The sequence below is a fragment of the Perognathus longimembris genome, chromosome 24 (genome assembly GCF_023159225.1).
Source record: "Perognathus longimembris pacificus isolate PPM17 chromosome 24, ASM2315922v1, whole genome shotgun sequence".
Taxonomy (NCBI): domain Eukaryota; kingdom Metazoa; phylum Chordata; class Mammalia; order Rodentia; family Heteromyidae; genus Perognathus; species Perognathus longimembris.
The window spans coordinates 15,923,927-15,940,357 of record NC_063184.1 but is presented as its reverse complement, the minus strand read 5'-3'; the positions used below and the strand labels follow the sequence as shown (position 1 = coordinate 15,940,357).

General features: G+C 40.8%; 1 protein-coding gene across 1 annotated transcript in view; it reads left to right on the top strand.

The window, feature by feature from the left end:
• The first annotated feature begins 379 nt into the window (after positions 1 to 379).
• Tet2 (tet methylcytosine dioxygenase 2) overlaps positions 380 to 16,431 on the top strand; it is a 94,225-nt gene continuing 78,173 nt past the window's right edge. The window contains 1 exon segment of the mRNA XM_048333374.1: positions 380 to 695. The gene's annotated coding sequence lies outside the window, so the exon portion shown is untranslated.

Sequence of the window (16,431 nt, the reverse complement as noted above, 5' to 3'; positions counted from 1 at the left end):
GGCGCCTGCTCTGCTCTCTGGAGTGCACCTGGCTCAGAGTGGTAGAAGGGAAGAAGGGGTCCCCCAGAGCTAGGATCTCCCCCTTGTCCATCTTCCTGGCTCTGGGTGATCACCACCCTACCACCCCCACCTCGCTCCGTACGCATCCGGGGCACCCCAATTTCCCTCCGCTCCTCCTCTCGATCGCGCGCCCCAGGGCTCAGTCCCCAAACGCACGGGGCCAGAGGCACCGATCCCCCGGAGAGCTGAGGCTGAGCGCCCCGGGGTGGAGCAAGGAGGAGACCCGGGGAGAGGAGGAGATCGGGGCGGGCGGGGAGGAGGAGAGGCGAAGGAGGAGAAGGAGGAGGAGGAAGAGGAGGAGGAGGAGGAGGAGGAGGAGGTGGAGGCCGGGGTGGAGAGGACCAGAGCCCGCAGCCGTGGCAGCCGCGCCAGGCGACAGCTCGGGCGGCCGCCGCCGTGCGCCCAGGCCCGGCTCGCATGCGAGTCACGTCCGCCCCCTCGGCGGCCGCCCCGAGACGCCGGCCCCGCCGAGTGATGAGAACAGACGTCAAACTGCCTTATGAATATTGATGCGGACGCTGGGCTGCTTTCGTAGAGAAGCAGAAGGAAGCAAGATGGCTGCCCTTTAGGATTTGCTAGAAAGGAGACCCGACTGCAAGGACTGGCTTGCTGCGAGGCTGGGGGCCGAGAACGAGGTCAGAGCGCTTCCCTCTCCTTCTCCCTCTCTCCTCCTGGCTAGGAAACCCTCCTTTGCCCTCTCTCTGGCCCTCTCTCCCCCTCTCCCCCTCCCCACCCTCTCCCGCCCCACCTCGCTTTCTCTTGGGCTTCCAGGGATTGGGGAGCAGACCTTGTAATGTCACCCACAAATACCAAGAGGGAAGCTGCACAAATTGCTGGAGCTTCTTCAACATGGCTGACAAATAGAGTTTTCATCTCCACTTCTACCACCACCACCACCAACACCAACCCCTTTAAACCCATACTTCGGGGTTCTCTTCTGTCTCCTGCCAAGGCTCGTCCCCTCTTGGCCCCCCAAAACTTACCTTTCGATCTCCAACGAGCTGCTTTCCTGACCTTTAAAGCTTCAGAAAGTGGTGCTTTTTTCCCCCCTCCCTTTGCATTTCTTGTTAAATTAGTTCGGCCGGGGCGTAGGGGGGGGGGGCATACCACTTTTCCCTTTAAACAACCCTCACCCCATTTCCTTCTGGTAAGTCAAACGGGGCTCTGGTTTCTCCTACACCACTCCAGATCGCACTGAAGGGGTGTCTTTCCCCCCTCTTTTTTTTTTTTTTTTTTTTTGCGGTCGGTTTTGGAGTCAGGGTCTGGGTTTGGCTCTGTCCCTTTCTCCCCCCTCGTCCCCCTCGTGGGTTCCGTCCTGAGCAAATGTCACGGAGAGTGACTGGGAATACGCCAAGTGGAGTTTTGGTGTGTGGGGTGTGTGGGGTTTTTTTTTTCCTCCACCTCCTAAGTCCGCGCTTTTTGTTGGTGGCGCTGAGCGAGAGAGGAAAGCATAGTTTCCCAGGTCCCCCCAACAAGATCGGATCCCACTTCCCCCCCCCCCTCCCCGCCCCACTCAGGTCCATTAGGCAGTGCGTGGGCTGTGTCTTCCAGCCTGGGAAATGAGTGTAAGAGCATTTGTAAGGCAAATCTGTGTCCTGGCTTTGTGCTTCTCCCGAAATCAGCTCCGTTTGGTTCCCTGGTAAGTGACAGGCAGACACAAAGGCAGGCGCAGGCCCGGGAGGGGTGGGCGCGGGGTGGGAGTGGGGGCCGCCCCGGGTTCCGAGACTGGAGGTCGGGGAGCCATTCCTGCAAGGAAGCGGAGAGCAGATTTGAAACCGTCCCGTTCCAAATTTCTCTTGGCCTCTTGCTTTCTCTTTTCTTTGGGCTTTTATCTCTCTCGTTCCGTGTGAGTGTGTGTGTGTGTGTGTGTGTGTGTCTCGTTCCGTGTGTGTGTGTGTGTGTGTGTGTGTGTGTGTGTGTGTCCCTCTCTCCTCACCTCTTGCTCAATCTTTTTACTGGATTGCCTGTCTAGTGTTGTTAAGCTACCAGAGTTTCTATGGAGAGAGTTTTCTACCTAGGAGAATATAAAGTGTGGCCTGAATGAGAAATACGTGTTATTTGCTGGAATCAGCCTCGTGATATGGTTTTCATTAAATCGAATGATTGCTTTTCCTCTTGTCTAATGTTTCAGAGTTGAAACAGGATTATTTTCAGGTGGCTTGCTTAGAGTTTAGTGAGCTATTATTATTTTTTTTAATTTGCCTTTCTGAGTAGAATCCACCCATGGATTTAAAAATCTCAACTCACACACATTATAGTTTTCTCCCATCTCCAGTCAGGGATTATAATGGCAACATTCAAATACAAAAAAGTATTTCTTGGCAAATGATCCAACACAGGAAAAAGAGTGTATGTTAAGGAAGTTGGGGTTTACAGGGAAAAGATATTGGTTGGGTCTGATGTATGGCTGTGGGTATTGTTGCCTGGCTAATGAAATCATTACATTTGCATTTTAATGGAAAGTTGAGATACTGAAGGATTGCTATATTCTTCTGCATGTTTTGCATGTATGTTTCATACTCAGTTGGGAACTGAAATATAAATTTCAATGCCATGAATCTTAATGTGTTCATGAAAAATTAGAGAGCTAAGCTTAAGTAAACATTTATTAGATTAAAAAGGTAGACAGAAAAGCACCAAAATGGACATTGCTACATAAATCAGGTTTCCAAAATGATTTGTCCTCAAGAGTTCAGTTTGTAACTCTATTTTGATTTTTGGCAAAGTGGTTTAAGATTGCTTTAATCACCCTTAGTGGAGGTACTTTCACATGATGTCATTTCAGAAGAATAGGAACAGTTCATTGGTTACTTCTTATTTACCGTAAGTTAAAGAAAGCACGGAGAACTTTAGCTTACAGACTTACTGTTCACTGAGCAAACTCAGAATAGGTATTATTGATCAGGTCAAATAAAAGTCATGCTTTCTCTTAGAGAAATTATTTGAGTAAGTCTAGGATAAAAGTTTACCATAAAAGATGTCACCTCAGTTCTTCATTTACCGTGTCTCATGTGCTACTCGGTAACCATTGAGTACTCCCCAAAATTCCATAAGCCTGCCTTGGTCAATTGACTTCTAGAAGAGATCATTTAAAAAAAAAAAAAAAGTAAGATCCGTGGCATGTTATTTTTAGACTGCAGCAGTGTTTTGATTGTTTTTCTATTGAATTTAATCATTAATGAGGAGTTAACTTGGAAGCAAAGAAGTCACTTGCTTTGTTTAAATGCATTTATCTGCCAAACTCTTTTGAACACTTTCACTTGCTTTGGCTTGTGTCAGGAACTGGAGGTGTAGTTTTGTTTTGTTGTGTTTTTTTTTTTCCCGGTGCAGTGACATGTGATCCTGAGTACTAACAGGTGAGCATTGCTTGCATGCTTCCTAGACAAGTGAAATGCACCTGCTGCTGACTTGGTAGAGATACACTCCCAAAGTCCTTATTGGGCGCTGGCTTTGCATTAGGTAGCAAAGTCTAGAGTTTGTGTTTTGGTTTCACTTGTTGGAGTTAGAAATTCTCTACCAGTTCCTCCAAGACTCCACCCACACAGTGTCGTAAAGTGTCACTATTTCCTTATTTGCCCTCCTTATGATTCAGAGACACACCTAGCAGAGACTCTTTTCCATCATGTCAATTACTAAGTTCTTATGAAATCACCTTGAAATAAAATGTCAAGATGTTGCAGAATGTCAACAGTTTAGAATAACTCTGTGTGTGTGTGTGTGTGTGTGTGTGTGTGTGTGTGTGCTGGTTCTAGGGCTTGAACTTGGTGCCAAGGCACTGTCACTAAGCTTTTTTATTCAAGGCTCCAGTTCTACCTCTTGAGCTACAGCTCCACTTCCAGCTTTCTTGGTTGGTAACTGGAGATAAGAGTCTTATTGAGTCTGGGCTGATTTTGAACCTCATTCCTTAGATCTCAACCTCTTAGAATTACAGGTGAGAACCACTAGTGCCCAGCAAGAATGCCTCATATTTTAGAAAATTTTCTAGATCTGCTTTTTAATGTCATCATTTGTTTTTAATGCAGTTTCCCTGTTGTTGTTTTAATACAATTGCATAATCTTAGGTATCCTTGTCATATTGCTAAGTGGAGTCTTAATTTTGCTATATAAATAACCAAATAAACCATATTGATTGTCATTGTTTTCTAACGTGGAAATTGGCAAAATTTTTAGAACAAGTTCCAGTATTGGTTCATCAAAATAATGTTTTCTCAACAAGATGCTATCTTTGCATAATAGTTCTTAAGGGTAGCAGTGACACCAACACCAACAGCAGGAAAATCTCTCCCAAGTCAACTTCACAGTTGGGGCCTTCACTGTGGGAAAGTCAGGTTGCCAAGTAGAACTGTTGGTTATCTTGGAAACTGTGCTGAAGCACACAACCTCCGGTGATTTTGCCAAACACACAGCACTGACTTGGTCTAGAGCTCCAATTTCAACTCACTGCCAAAACTTAGTGAATAGGGTGACATTATTGAGTGGATTATACATGACATCTGTTGGTGGGTGTACAGTAGGAAAGAAGGCTTCCAGGAGGGGTGAGGGTAAAGTGAGAATGTGTGAATCAGTGACCACAAGCAAAATAATAATAATAATAAAGAAAATGTATTTTTGATCATTTCCAGAATGAGTCTGACCCTAGATTGTTCATGGCAAAAAAGAATTCCTGACTTCAGATAGATTTACAATCTTTACTCAATTAAGATTTTACCACTAAATTAATATTTTTTATTCCATTCCCAAATAGTAAATGCTGTCAATTTTAACTTTTATTTTCCCCACTTGTTATAAAATATAATTAAATGTGCCATGCTTTAAGATGTAGAAACAGCCATGTGCCTGGTGGCTCATACTATAATTCTAACTACCCAGGAGGCTGAGATCTGAGAATTTTGGTTCAAAGCCAGCCTGGGCAGGAAAGACTATGAGACACTTATCTACAATTAACCACTGAAAAATGGGGCATGAGGCTATGGCTCAAAGTAGTAGAGCACTAGCCTTGAGCAAAAGAGCACAGTGACAGAGCCCAGGCCCTGAATTCAAGCCCCATGACTGACCAAAAAAAAAAAAAAAAAAGATACAGAAACAGATAATAGGTAGATTTTTAACTGGGGGCTGGGAATATGGCTTAGAGGTAGAGTGCTCGCCTTGCCTGCATGAAGCCCTGGGTTCGATTCCTCAGCACCACATAAACAGAAAAGGCTGGAAATGGCGCTGTGGCTCAAGTGGTGGAGTGCTAGCCTTGAGCAAAAAAGCCAAGGATACTGCTCAGGCCCTGAGTCCAAGCCCCAGGACTGGGGAAATAAAAACAAAACAATAAATTTTAACCTTTTATGTGGAAAACAAATTTAAGAATAACATCAACCTACCTGCAATTTTAAAGCAATTTTAAGTATTTTTAAATACTTAGCACTCAATATTTCATATTTGCTGAGATTGTTACTCAAAGATTACATTTTAAGCATAGTGTCAGTGGCTCACTCCTGTAATCCCACCTACTCAGGAGGCTGAGATCAGAGGATGGTGGTTCAAAGCCAGCCCCAGCAGCAAAGTCCGTGAGACCCTCTGTTTAACAAGCAAAAAGCTGGAATTGGAGGTATGGCTCAAGTGTTAGAGTGCTAGCCTTGAGCTAAAAAGCTTAGGGACAGCACCCAGGTCTTGAATTCAAGCCCCAGTAGTGACACACACACACACACACACACACACACACACACACACACACACACTATTCTAAATAATATGAGAATTGAAATAAAAGTTGATCAAGTGAGAGAGAGTGAAGTACTTTTGAAGGACAGTTTAGGACATAGAACAAATTAGTTGTTTCACTAAAAATATGTTTTTTATTTCATTGGAAAAGTTACTTATTTCATTGCTTTTGCATTCCCTAATAGAATTTAGTGGTAAACCAAGTCATTTAACTGGAAAATAAATTATCCATTTTCAAAGCCTAAAAATAACAATGGAAGAGGTCTTGGTGCTGATAACGAAGATAGATAGGGTTGGTGCATTTTCTTTAATGGAACTTGTATGGGGAATGGTGGTTGTCCCCATTAAATAATGCTCCCCTTGTAAGACTAGTACTTGGGCTGGGAATATGGCCTAGTGGTAAAGTGCTCGTCTCGTAAGACTAGTACTTAATGATTGTTAGCAAACTTATAGCTGAAATTATACACACACACACACACACAGACACACACACACGTCAGTTGTGGGGTTTGAACACTGGGCCTGGGCGCTGTCCCTGAGCTCTTCAGTTCAAGGCTAGTGCTCTACCACTTGAGCCACAGTGCCACTTCCAGTTTTCTGGTGTTTAATTGGAGATAAGAATCTCATGGACTTTCTACCCTGGGCTGGCTTTGAACCCCAATCCTCAGATCTCGGGCTCCTGAGTAGTTAGGATTACAGGCATGAGCCACCAGCACCCAGCTCAAATTATATATTTTTAATTGAAGTTTGTATTGAAATAATTGTGGATGCATATGTAGGGGAATAAAATAATGTAGTGCGATCCCTTATACACTAGTCCAGTTCCTCCCCCTCCCTTCCCCCACCCTTCTTCTAAACATTCCACAACAGTTTAGTTTAATATTACTACCAGGATACTGACATAGTTACAGTATAACAATCTTTTATTTACTGCTTATTTTTTGCTCTGCTGCTGAGGATGGAATTTGGGGACTCATGCATATTAGGCAAGTGCTCTACCACTGAGCTGCTTCCCACCTCCAGTCTACCAATCGCTTGTTTGTTTGAGATGGGAGTCTCGCTGTGTAGCCAAGGGGGACCTTGAATTCACCATGTTTCCACCTCAGACTACTGATAGCTGGCAGGTACAGTGGGGTACCGCTTCCACTCTACCAGTCCTCCCCAGCTTTGTGTCATGTGCATTCCTCCATCTGTGTACATAGCACTAAACTCTTTACTCACATGGTCATTCATTTATTTATTGCCAGTCCTGGAGCTTGAACTCGGCTCTGTCTCTGAGCCTCTCTGTGCTCAAGGCTAGCAAGCACTCTACCACTTCAGCCACAGAGCCACTTCTGGCTTTTTCTGTTTCTGTGGTAACTGAGGAACCCAGGGCTTCATGCATGCTAGGCATGCATTCTACCACTAAGCCACTTTCCCAGACCTTGATTATTTATTTTTAAGAGCTAATCATCTGATTTTCTTTCCTCAATCATGTGCTATAATGTCTTAACAAAATGTGTGTTAAAATTGTGTGTGTGTGTGTGTGTGTGTGTGTGTGTGTGTGTGTGTGTGTATTGGTCCTGAGGCTTGAACTCGCGGCCTGGGCACTGTCTCTTAGGTTTTCTGCTGTCCCTAGCTCTTTTGCTGTTTAATTGGGTATAAGAGGCTCATGGACTTTCCTGCCTAGGGTGACTTTGATCTTGAATCCTCAAATCTGAGCCTCCTGAGTTGCTAGGATTACAGGCATGAACCATTAGTACTCTGCTAATATGGCTTGTTGTAAATACTTTGAGTTATTCTGATCTTTTGTTTGTTCATTTGTTTGTTTGTTTTGCCAGTCCTGGGGCTTGGACTTAGGGCCTGAGCATTGTCCCTGGCTTGTTTTTGCTGAAGGCTAGCACTCTACCACTTGAGCCACAGTGCCACTTCCAGCTTTATCTATATATGTAGTGCTGAGGAATTGAACCCAGGGCTTCATGCATATGAGGCAAGCACTCTACTACTCGGCTATATTCCCAGCCCTATTCTGATCTTTTGCAACAGTTTAAGTTGACCTCCACTAATTTTCAGCACAACTCTATAGAGAAGTAGTCTAGGGAGACTAAGGATCTGTAAAGACAAGCAACAAAAGAAACTGGCTCAATTCTTACAGCCAGTAAGTGGCTGAGGCAATATCTGCTTGTGGGTGGAACCCACATATGCATCTCTAGAGCCTAGTTTTTTAACCACTATGCTACATGACCTTATTATATAGTATCGTTATCATCTAAACTATGTAGGAAACATCATGGAGACTTAAAATGCATATAAATACCCACATAAAAACTTTAAAAAGGGCTGGGAATATGGCTTAGTGGTAGAATACTTGCCTAGCATGCATGAAACCCTGGGTGCGATACCTCATTATCACATAAACAGAAAAGGCTGGAAGTGGTGCTGTGGCTCAAGTGGTAGAGTCCTAGCATTGAGCAAAAGAAGCTCAGGGACAGTGCCTAAGCCTAAGTTCAAGCCCCAGGACTGGCAAAACAGAAAAAAAAAAAAAAAGAAAGAAAGAAAGAAAAACTTAAAACTCAAATGTCCATAGTAGCTTTATTAAAAAATCTAAATGAACCAGATGTCCATAACTTCATGAATAAACTGACAAATTGTGGTATATTCCATACAATGGAATATTATTAAGCAATAATAATGGATTATTGGCTGGGTGCCAGCGGCTCACACCTGTAATCCTAGCTACTCAGGAACCTGAGATCTGAGGATTGTGGTTCAAAGCCAACCCAGACAAGAAAGTCTGTGAGACACTTATCTCCAATTAACCACCAGAAAACCTGAAGTGGTGCTGTGGCTCAAGTGGTACAGCACGAGCCTTGAGCGGAGGAGCTCAGTGACAGCACCCAGTCCTAGAGTTCAAGCTCCATGACAACAAAAAAAGGAATTACTCGTAAATATTATGATGATTGCAGATAATATTGTATTGAATTTTGAAAGTAGTACCAAAAAGCCACATATGATGGTATTTATATGCAATGTCTAAAGTAGGCAATTCTAAAGAAATAGAGAGTAGATTCGTTATTGTTAGGGTCTAGGAAAAGGGGAAGGAATAGTAACTGCTAATAGATACAGAGTTTCTTTGTAGAGTGATGAAAATATTCTAGAACTAGACACTAATGATTGTAGAACTCTAAGAATATGCTAAAGGAGACTGAAGTGTGGATTTTTTGAAGAGTTTATTGTATGTCAATTGTATCTCTATAAAGCAGTTATAAAAGTATGTATAATTGTCAGTTATCAGTGGCTCATTCATTTAATCCTAGAAACTCAAGAATCTGAGATCTGAGGATCAAGGTTCAAGCTAGCCCAGGCAGACAAATCTAATTCATAATTCCAATTAACTCCCCAGAGTCGAGAAGTGGAGCTGTGGCATAAGTAAATGGTAGGGTGGCAATGTCTAGGCCCTGAGTTCAAACCCAAGTGCTGGCATACACACAAAGTAAATGTGTATGGTTGATATAGTTATTTCAGAAAGTATCCCATTTTTAATACAGTATGTTGAAATCAAGTGGGATGTCTGTCTAGAAATAAGGCCCCGGAGACCATTAGCAGTTAAATGACTCCTTGTCATAAGTGAGGATACTTAATTGTATGGAAGTTCAGTATCACGTTTAATTTCAGAAAAAAGCCTGCAGAAATTAATGTGGGATGATTCAGTAGTCACACATTAGGCAGTGAATGAGGTGACTTGCTAAATATGGCTTTAATATACAATTTAAGAAAATATCTCAAATATCTTCACTTACCTGTTTTCTTCCCAATTAGAGATATAACCCAAATACTCAAAGGGATGTCTGTAAACACCGACATCCTTGTTTAAACTCCTACCAACTGTGAAGTTAAATCTAGATTCACTATGTTATATCTACACAATCTAGAGGAACTCTCTAGGCAGAATATTTCAGTGTTTCAAAAACTACCAAGCAAATCTTGTGTGTTAAGATTTCCTCCATGAAACACAAGGGCACTGGGGGATGAGAAAGAGGACTTCAAAACTTTTATTTTGTTCATTGTTTGTTATCTCCAATTAGTGTCCTGTTTCAGCTTTTAAAGTGAGAGTATATCTCATAGGGTTTTAGCAACTAATTCCATTTCTTTTCTTTTCTTTTTGCTGGTCCTGGGGCTTGAACACTGGGCATGGGTGCTATCCCTGGGCTTCTTTTGCTCACAGCTAGGGCTCTACCATGTGAGCCACAGCTCTACTTTCAGCTTTTTGCAAGTCAACTGGAGATAAGAGTCTCGCAACCTACCATGTGAAGTTAGGCCCATTTTCTTTTGACTTTCTTTCCCATGCTTTTACCCCTGATATCACTGTAACTGATTTTAATACCCTGGATATTGTATATACATGTATTGGAACTAGGGAAGGGAAAGGGAATACTAGAATGGAGAGACAATGGCTAAAGACAAACCAATGCAATAGCAATACTTACACAACTATATGTTGTAAACCAACTGTACAACTCATGAAGCAGGGGGAGAAGGCGGGAGAAAAATGAGGGAGGAGGTAACAAGTTAGATAAGAAATGTACTCACTGCCTTACACATGAAAATGTAACTCCTCTGTACATCACTTTTACAATAAAGAAATGGAAAATTAAGAAAAGAGTATCAGGGGGCTGGGAATATGGCCTAGTGGCAAGAGAGCTCCTGCCTTGTATACATGAAGCCCTGGGTTCGATTCTCCAGCACCACATATATAGAAAACGGCCAGAAGTGGCGCTGTGGCTCAAGTGGCAGAGTGCTAGCCTTGAGCAAAAAAAAAAAAAAAAAAAAAAGGAAGCCAGGGAGAATGCTCAGGCCCTGAGTCCAAGCCCCAGGACTGGCAAAAAAAAAAGAAAAGAAAAGAGTATCATAGACTTTCCTGCCTGGGTTGGCTTCAAACTATAGGACCTGCAGGTCTCAGTGTCCTGAGTTGCTAGTATTACAGGCATGAGCCACTGGCACCAAGTTCATTCTTATTTTTTAACTTGGCTTTTTTTTTATCAATAATTTCTGTGGAAGACACAATTTATTCACATTTATTACCTTTTGTTGATATACTACTACTATATTAGAGTGAATTGACTGTAGTCAGTCAGGCATACACCTATTCATTGAGGTTTTCCATATGTAGGGAAATTTTGAGTTTGAGGATGAGGGTAAACCATGTCTCAAACAAAAAATATATACCACATGTGGTAGAGATGTCTTTTTCTTTTATTACTTTGGCTATTTTGAGATTTGTCACCGTTTGTTCTGTGGATATTCCAAAGTAAAGATGACCTTAATTAGGGCCATCAGCCCGCATTATCTATTGCTGAAAACTGCTTTATCAAATCACCTATTTTCCTGGCAGAGAATTACATTCACTATCTGTGGCCAGACTGTACTCTAATGGAAACAATCATGAAATTTTAAAATGCATTTTTATTGTAGTACTTTCTCCCAATATTAGCATGTTTTTGTCTTAACAAATAAAAACAAAACAATGGTTTCAATAATGATAATGGAACCAGGTGATATGAAATGATTTCTGAGTTATTTTGTTTTTCTTCTCTGTCTTCATTAAAAAAAAACACCTTAATTTTTAGTGATGAGTGGTTCTGATATAAAGCACCTGAGTCTGACAATAATAGAGTAATGGCGCACCTAGATTCCATCTTTAGCATACTGTCTTGTTCCCATTAATTAATTTTTTAATCTGCTTCTTCTTTCAGCACTTTTTGCACTTTTGTTTGAAGTCTCCTCCTTTAAAGTTATAGAATTTTCATATTTGCCATTGGCCATAAAGTTCTCGTAGTTCTTTTATAACCTTTCATGATTTTTGTATTAAAAGGATCACTTTAACCATTCCTTAATTAGAGTGATTAGATGATTCTTAGCTTTTTGTTTGTTTGCCTGCATACATTATAGCTGAAAAAGAAGTCTCTTGCTATAAATAAAATGGCTGATAGTTTGTAAAATAAAGTCAACATCTTAAAAATTAAATTCTGTCATTAAAATATCAATTCAGAGCTATTCCTATTTTGTATATGTAATATAACTGTTCGGGAAAAAACTATAAATAAGTGTTGTTTAGGGCAGAACAGATTCCCCCCATAAAAATATTCACATATGGGGCTGGGAATATGGCCTAGTGGTAGAGTGCATGCCTTGTAAGCATGAAGCCCCGGGTTTGATTCCTCAGCACCACATAAACAGAAAAAGCCAGAAGTGGTGCTGTGGCTCAAGTGGCAGAGTGCTAGCCTTGAGCAAAAAAGAAGCCAGGGACAGTGCTCAGGCCCTGAGTTCAAGCCTCAGGACTGGCAAAAAAAAAAAATCACATAAATTGTTTCAGTGAAAACTGAAGCTGTTATGCCTTAGTAGGAAATAACATAGTATAAAATTAAGTTCATACTTCAGATTTTATCCATCATTACACCAATCCAGCCAAATAAGTGTTTATTTTTGTTCTAAGAAGTTAAATTACCTATAAGTTGACCTTAAAACAGGTTCACATTTAGTTTTTAGAAACTTCTACCACATTAGTTTTTAACAAAAGATGGGAAGAAAAGCAAAAGCATTCTGTTGATGGCTTCTCTTACTGATGGCTGTGATTTAATGATGGGTTACTACTAAAAATCAAAATTGGGATATATGTTTAGCTACTAACTTTGGGAATTAGATTTTCATTCTTTTGAAACAATGTTTGTTTTTTTCTTTGCTAATTCTGGGGCTTGAACTAAGGACCTGGGCACTGTCCTGAGCTTCTTCTTTGGCTCAAGACTAGCACTCTACCACTTGAGCCACAGCACCATTTCTGGCTCTTTCTGTGTGTGTGGTACTGAGGAATCAAAGCCAGGGCTTCATGCATGCTAGGCAAGCACTCTACCACTAAGCCACATTCCCAGTCCCCACAATTTTTATTTTAAATAGGAAACTTTGTAGACATGAAAAAATGTACATGTCATTTAAAAACATTTAGAGTATCTTTCAAGTGTAAAAGACATTGGATATGATGTTTTATTTATTTATTTTTTAAAATTAAGTAGCTCAGCCATTGTTTCACATCTATAATCCTAGGCACTTCCGAGGCTGAGATCTGAGTATTGTGGTTCAAAACCAGGCTGGGCAGGAAAGCCTGTGAGACTCTTATCTCCAATTAACACTACCAAAAGGCCAAAGGTGCAGCTGTCGCTCAAGTGGTAGAGGGCTGACCTTGAGGAAAAGAAGCTCAAGGATAGTGCTCAGACCTTGAGTTCAAGCCTCAGGACCAGGGCACCAACAACAACAAAACTGATCTACACAGTTACAAAGTGTTTTCAATTCAGTACATCATTCTATAAGTACAGTGTGGGTTGATCATGGTTATGCTGATGGAAAACTCTTGCTTAGCTTTTTCTACTTAAGGTTGGTACTCAACCATTTAGGCCACACCTCTACTTCCAACTCTGCTAGTTTGTTGGAGATAACAGTCTCTCAGATATTTCTTCCCAGGCTGGCTTTCAACCAGGACTCTCATATCTCAGCCTTTTGAGTAGCTAGAATTACAGACTGGAGCCTGTAATTACTTACTTAGCCCAGGTTAAGTAAAGATTTTAACAAGACAATGAGTTTAACTTACTACTGATAGATAGAATTGCCTCAACAATTCATTTTGTTATGATTTACCATACTTTAAATCATCCTGAACTTGTGGGAATCTTTCCATATCTTAGCGTTTAAAAACTTACTTGTTGGCATTGTCATTTTTCTCTAATATTTGTAAGAATTCAGCCCTCTTGAGGAATGGAGTTTGCCTGTTTCTTATTCACAAACAAATTGTAAAAGATAAGGGATTGGGAAGGTGGCTTAGTGGTAGCGTGATATATATATATATATATATATAATATATAATATATATATATATATGTAAAATTGAAGGAAAGAAGAAAATCCCCTGGAGAGATATTCCTGGATGTTCATATGCACATTTTTAGGGACCAAGAAGTGGGTTTCTCTTTGGAACTTGCTGCTTTCTTGTCTTCAGATTACAGGCTATCAGGTCAACATTTGACACGTGGGTTGTGTGTGCATGGTCTGGCTATTTACAAACACCGCCCAGGATTCCAGAGACTCTTAGGTAATAGTCAGGGAGGCAGTCAGCTTTGACCAGGGGCGGAGTGTCAGCAGTTTAATTCATGTCTGGGAGTCCTTGTCTGGCCTGGCTGGGTCATGAACGAAAGAGCAAGGTGTCTATAGGTCAGGACCTGCCTCAGATGGCATTTTCCTACCAAACCCCAAAGGCTGTGCCGACATAGAGAATTCACTGCTTTGCCTACTGCAAAAACAAAACCTCTTTGGGGAAGATGATGCCATGGTTCTGATTGTAATTTGTATTACTGTGAAAATAATGTCTAGTATGCCTGTGCCCAACCTTATACATGTCACCCCCCCCAAAAAAAAAAACATATGTATCTTATATCTTGGTATTTGTGTCTTCAGAAGCAAGAGAATTTATTATCCTATTTCATAATGTAGACAACAGTTAATTTTTCCACTGTCTGTTTTGCATCCTTTTCTCCTCCTGCTTCCTTATTGAATCCCCTCTCCTGTATTTGTAATTTATGCAAGCCCTCCTCCTAACCCTCCAATGTAATTCAGCATCTACATGTAGGCTTTAAACACAGAACAAAGCTTGAAGAAGTATCTGTACTTGGGGATTTGAGTTTTCTTTTCCCAGATTGAGTTTTAAACCTTTTCATTTACACTTACCAATTAAAGAAGGTTATGATTTACAAAAAATAAGGCAACAACAAAGTACATTGTATGGAATATCACAAAGTAACTCCTTTATAAGATTAATGTATGCTAATAATAAAAGTGAAAAGAAACCAAGCACTAAGTATGTAAATTTCTAATTTTGTGTATTACATTTATGTCGACTATTGTTATTCCTTAGTTGTAAAAAAAGACTGGTTAGGGCTGGGAATGTGACTTAGTGGTAGAGTGCTAGCCTAGCATGCATGAAGCCCTGGGTTCATTCCTTAGCACCACATAAACAGAAAAAGCTGGAAGTAGCATTGTGGTTCAAGTGGTAGAGTGCTAGCCGTTAGCAAAAAAGAAGCCAGGGACAGTGCTCAGGGCCTGACTTCAAGCCCCAGAACTGGCAAAAAAAAAAAAAAAAAAAAGAAGAAGAAAGAAAGACTGGTTAGAATGTTTAAAATGTAAGTAGATGTTGAGTGGTTTTTGTATTGCATCCAAGAGTCATTATAAGTAGATGCCATCATTGATCATCCAAGATTAGTCCTTTGGCCTAAGAGAGAATTAAAATTAGATCAAAAGATGAACTTGTAGCTAATTGCAAAGTTGGCTTGTTTGAAGTATTATTTTACATTTTCTTTTTTTGGTTTTGTTTTGGGTTGTTGTTGGTGGTGGTGGTGGTTTTTTTTTTGTTTTTGTTTTTTTGGTTTTGGTTTTGCCAATCCTGGAGCTTGAAATCTGGGCCTGGGCACTGTCCCAGGCACTGTCAGGCACTGTCCCTGAGCTTCTTTTGCTGAAGGCAAGCACTCTACCACTTGAGCCACAGCACCACTTCCAGCTTTTTTGAATAGTTTAATGGTGATAAGAGTCTCACAGGGACTTTCATACCCCTGTTGGCTTCAAGCTGTGATACTCAGTTCTCAGCTTCCTGAGTAGTATTACAGGTGTGAGCTACTGGTGTTTTATATAATTTTAAGGTAAATAATGATACTACTAGTTTAAAATAGGGAAAATAATTGGTCTTTGAAATGTAGCACTCTAAAGGAAAGGAATTTTTTTTTTTTTTTTTTTGTGCCAGTCCTGGGCCTTGGACTCAGGGCCTGAGCACTGTCCCTGGCTTCTCTTTGCTCAAGGCTAGCACTCTGCCACATGAGTCACAGCGCCACTTCTGGCCATTTTCTGTATATGTGGTGCTGGGGAATCGAACCCAGGTCTTCATGTATATGAGGCAAGTAAGTGCTCTTGCCACTAGGCTATATCCCCAGTCCCTTTACTTTTTTTTTTTAATTAAATATTATTGACAAGGTGTTGTGCAAAGGGGCTACAGTTGCACAATAAGGTAGTGAATACATTTCTTGTGATATCTTATACCCTCATTTTTCTTTCCCTTCCGTAGATCAGGTAGGAATATATACAATATCCAGTGTACCGAATTAATTTTTTAAACAAAGGATTTCTCCAAGAAATAAACCAACCAACAATTATATTTTGTCTCAGGAAATGTTTGGTATTAGAGAATAGTAGATCTGGAATAATTTGCAGATGATATGCACAGATCCATTACTAACATGAGATTTAAATTGAGTTTGTCCACTTAACAACCAAATCTGTTCTCATTTGGAAGATATTGCCAAGAATGACTCATTTAGCCAACACAATGAAATCTAAGGACAGATTTTTTTTTCATCAATATTGATGAGAAGGGAAAAAAAACCTTTCTGAATTTGAAAGGTAGGCCTTAATATTTGGCACTTATGAGTTAGTATCATTTTTAATTTCATTTCTAATGTATTGAATTAGGATGTGGCTAAACTATTTAAGGTGCTTTACAAAATCCTTTTTTAATTTGCTTTTCATTGTTTTGAGCTAAAGGTGGTATATTTATCTTAACTGCTCTAGACCCAGGTAGTGAAAGCTGTGTAAAATTAC